The sequence below is a fragment of the Sinocyclocheilus anshuiensis genome, unplaced genomic scaffold (genome assembly GCF_001515605.1).
Source record: "Sinocyclocheilus anshuiensis isolate Anshui unplaced genomic scaffold, SAMN03320099.WGS_v1.1 scaffold1501, whole genome shotgun sequence".
Lineage (NCBI taxonomy): Eukaryota > Metazoa > Chordata > Actinopteri > Cypriniformes > Cyprinidae > Sinocyclocheilus > Sinocyclocheilus anshuiensis.
Genome location: NW_015544287.1, coordinates 486,839 through 491,838, shown reverse-complemented (window position 1 = coordinate 491,838; position 5,000 = coordinate 486,839). Strand labels below are relative to the sequence as shown.

Here is a 5,000-nt window from a genome sequence, read left to right as displayed (position 1 = left end):
TAGTCGGCATTAGGACTGCATGACCCTTGCTAATGGCTCTTAGAGAGTCTCTGTAAATCCACGGGGGTGTGCGAGGTGTGAACACCTGTAAACACACAGATCCATGCTGGTACCTTTATCCCTACTTGATTTGCAGGTGCCTCGGGTCGCAGACTATGGCACATCATATCTCCCATGCGTTAATTAAAAGGAATGCTCCATATGCAATTTGCTTCTCTTGGCTGGCTCTTGTGTGCTTTCTGTCGTGCCTTAAGGATTAATGAATGCAACACGAGAAAGTTGCCTGATGGGGGCGGGCTGTGTTGGATTTAGGGATGTGTTGTCTTGAGTTATGTTACAGATGCTGCAATTTTGCACACTGACCTTTGTGACGCAATAATTTTTTACTGTTTGGGTGCATTTGATTAAGTGGGTAGAGGCAACTAACCATTTCAAATGCAATGGAGTCTCCTCAATGGAGTTTGACGTTTTTCGGATTTGTAGATTTTGAATGTTTGCATTTGATGCATGTGTTGGTGCAATTACACATTTACCGGATTATTTTATACAAAAAGATTCAAGCCACATGACTCCATTTTATCAGTATATGAATTCCCAAAGAATTAAACTCATTATCTTGACATTGCTAGCACCTTGCTCAAGCAAAACTTGTTGTAGAGAAGATCTGAATTGCTGTGATGGATTTGTTGGTCACACTGGAAGAATAAATTATTGCAGGGGTCGGAAGATTTTTGGGTTTGCAGTCATGGCAAACATGAGAGCATTAACCACCCCCTTTCCTACCCCAGTACTGTCTTCTCTCTGTCTCTTCGATACCTACTCGGCCTAACGTCTGATCTCCATCTCCGTGCCTTCAGGTCTGAACTCCCCCCATTCCCATCATTGACAGTCAATTATAGGCTGGAACTGAACTAGAAAATCAGCTACAATCTAGCAATTAGTACAAAGGGTTTCCACTGTAGTGTAAAGGCAGGGATGCCGGACCCCAGCGGCTGCAAAAAATGGCCTTGATTGCCCACGGACACTGGAGTTTAGTGCTGCTTGGGTACACCCTAAAGATGCTGCCTCCTGCCCCACGGCTCCGAGCGGCAGAGTAGCGCATGGCGGGGTTCCTTTTCTGAGATCTCCTTTTGTGCGTGTGTGTTTTCGCCTCCCCTGCCTCTTCATTATCCATTTCTGCCATTACATGCACTCTAAGTGAGTGAATGCAACAAAAGAGCAAGTTGTCGGCTGTGCGAGGAAGCAACATCTCTGAAAAGGGAAGAGATGTTAATGTAGTACAGTGATGGTAAGCCTGGCGGACAGTAAATGCACCGTCTTTTATGTTTTTGCGAGCGTTGCGGTCTATAAAGCATCATCGCACTCTGTTTGGATGCCTGGTTTTAAAGGTAGACATTAAGTCAGGCTAAGAGCACATGTGGCCGTGAGCTTACAAGTGGAAAAAATACAGCTCCAAGCGGCTGGGTGGTCTGAGACACCCACTACATGAAATTTAATATCTGAGTGTGGTTTTGAGTACATTGTGTTTGAGACGCTGTTAACAATCATGATTTATTTCAAATGAAATAATGCCTGAAATAACATGAAGCATTGTAAACAATCTAATTGTTTTGTTAGTATTAAAGTGATTGATGATTAGAACAGCCAAAATGGTTTGCAAATTGACACTTTTAAAGCAAATCAAAACATAATTGCAATGTTTTATGTCGCATTCACTTTCAACATATAATTCACAACATGAATTGAACCGTTTGCTGTAATGTAATATTAAGCTCCTCTCTGTTTACTTTTGATTGTTGTTTTATTTTATGCCTAATCTCATTGAGGTTTCTGATCAGCTTAATTGTGTAATTCAGTCACTTTGATCACAGGAATTACGTTTATGTTGTAAGGTAACTTCAAAGCGGTTGTTTTGACATGAAGACTTTATTACCGAGCTTCAGAAAACATATGAATTCTTTTAAAGCTAGTGAAATCAAACACTTTCTTAAATATCATGTTCATCAATTTTACAAGAAAGAGAAAAATAGTGTTTTTCCATTTAAGTTTAGCTTTGGCTTTTTTATTTAGACTTTACGTGCTAGATTTCAAAATATAGTCAACACAAATCATACTCATAGCATGCTTTTTTATTGAAAATTATTTTTTAGGCCTTAAATTGTCCCTAGTCAGTTTACAGTCAATAACTGTTAATATTTTCAAGCACTGTCTTCATTAATAATGCCTGCTTTGTAAGCACACATCATTTCCTCTTGGCCGTGCCGCTCACAAAAGCAGTCAGGCCAGGGGAGGGGGGTTAATGCTATGTGTCCATCCGTGTCTTCCTGCTCTGGCATGCTACTCTTCTGGCCTAAACTCCCAGGAACTGGCTTTGTTTTTCACCCACTTTTGTTTTCAACTTACCCTGTCCATTCTTTTGAGCCCTGTTGAACTGAAACCGCTAAATTAGCTGTCCGGCTTTGTGTCCCACTTGTTGGGATGTGAACATATGTCCACTCGGCTTAATATCAATGTGTCCTTGATGCTTGTGGATGGGTGTCAGAAACATATGCGCCTCTTCTCTGACATCTGCTTGACTTCCCATTACCATTTCACAGTTTATGCAGACAAACACCCTAATGCTATTAATGTTTATTATTGAGGAAAATGTTTTGTTTGAGTGAGTATTTCTTGTAAAAAAAAAAAAAAAGGTGTATGATTATATTTTGCACATTATACTGGATACATGCTACCCATGGACATTTATGTTCAATATTACAAAAATGTGTTAGTGTCAATCTGAAAACTTTCAAAATCTGAACACTTCTGAAACTTTTTGGAGATATTTCTGTACTTATGGACTGTTACCCTGTTTGGCCCCGATTCAGCACTCTCCTGCGAATGCTGGGAAGGCACTGCTGTTGATATAATAGAGCAGATCTGCTTCAACCGAACACAATGCAGTGTTAAGACCTGATCTGAGCTTGACTGTCACAGCCAAACGCTGCATATCAGAGAGCGCCACAGGAATACAGGCCATCCAGCACTTCAGACCATCCCTCATGAGCAGAGGATAGAGAGAGATAGGATTAGAGGGAAAATCATATAAGCAGTTAATTGATCAACAATACCTTTATTCAGAGGATGTTGGATCAGAAACTGAGAGCTGCACACTCCAAAAGAGGAATGCTGGGATGCAGGGTTTTTGTCATTTAACTTTGAATTGAATCCCTTTAGAGTTCTTGAAATTTTATATTAATGTTACACATACTGTATTTAAAATCAGATTACATTCATAATAACACCAACAGAGTGTATTTATGTTTACAATAAAATATTTACAACAAATATTATTTGTTCATTAGGTATTATGCACATATGTAATTACTGTGTAAAGTTAGCATTTTGTTTAAAACAAGGTTGATTTGCTGGGATCTAGCTTTTTCACTTTGCATACTTTTCATAATTTTGTTGTATTTATTCAATGTAAGTGTACATACAATTTTATAATAACTAACAAAATCTATTTAGAAGTTGCTTAACATAGTTCTATATTTGATATGTTGTTCATTAGTTATTACACAGTAGTTACAAATGCAATTACAATGTTATAAACACTCATTTAAATTTTTTTTTAAAAATAATAATCATGTATCTCTCATCTGAGAGCATGATATTCCAAAAAGTTGCTGATATGTAGTTTTTTCACTTGACACTGAAAAAAAAATAATTTAATTAATTTGATTGTTTCATCTATTTAATGTAAACTAATTATAATAACACTAACAAAAAATATTTAGAAGTTGCTGGATATAATTTCATATTTAAGACACTTTGTTTATCAGTTACTAATCAGAATGTGTATCTATAATTAGCTTACGTACAAAATCAATAAATGATCAATAACAATTAACCAGATATGTATTGCAATGTTTTCTTTGCACTTCTGTAGTCTGATTTTATGACATACTGTGTCACTCTAATATGCTTAAATGGAAACAAACTGAAATGGAATCGTGTCATTGAGCAGTGGTAATTGATACACGTTTGTTTGCATGCAGACTTTAGGTGAGGTTTGTGAGTGTGTGAGTGTGTAAAATAACACTAACAAAAATTATTTAGACGTTGCTAAACATAATTCTATATTTAATACATGTTGTTTATTAGTTGCTAATCAGTATGTGCATCTATAATTAACTTACAAAATCAATAAACGATCAATAACAGTTAAACATCTGCATTGCAATGTTTGTCTTTGTACTTCTGTAGTCTGACTTTATGACATCCTGTGTCACTCTGATAGGTTTAAATGGAAGCACACTGAAATGGAATAATTGTATTGAGCAGTGGTAATTGATACACATTTGTTTGCTTGTAAAATGTAGGTGCGGTGTGTGTGTTGTGGGATTACAGGGATTCCTGGCGCTCTCTCTGGGAAGGCTGGTCAGGATGGTGTGTCCCCAGGGTACGGCCGCAGCACACTGGCTGTGTGTTCCCATATAATGAGGGTCAACAACAGTTGTTTAATTTAGCTTCCACAAAAGGCAAAAGAAACCACTGAGCATTTCAAATCTCAAAGGCCATGACTGTCACCCAAATCAAGATGTATGGATTTGATTCATGTCATGTTGGCATTCTGGGGAATATCCAGCAGGTCGAGCTTTTCCCAGAGTCAGAACCAGTAAATGGGACTTTTATGAAATGCAAGAAATCAAATTTTTAACGGTTAGTCACAGAATGAGAAAGAAATAGTGGAATTTGTCTTCCAGAAAATCCCGTCTAGTCTTTTACTGCTTTTATGTAGGATATAATTGATTTGAGCTGCAATTTTAATGTTTAGATATGATCATTTAATAGTATGTATAGCATTATTGTTTTGTGATATTATACCTGTGTGCATGGAATTGCTCAGAAAGTGCTACAGACTGAAATGTCTGTCATACACAGTATAACATGTATAAATTGATCAGATTCTTGCAAATTTGTCACTCAAATCTCAGGAACCCCCCCCCCCCCCTGAA

At 37.4% G+C, this 5,000-nt stretch overlaps 1 long non-coding RNA gene across 1 annotated transcript in view; it reads left to right on the top strand.

The window, feature by feature from the left end:
* Positions 1 to 5,000, top strand: part of LOC107698050 (uncharacterized) — a 60,926-nt gene that overhangs the window by 359 nt on the left and 55,567 nt on the right. The gene's annotated exons all lie outside the window — the stretch shown is intronic.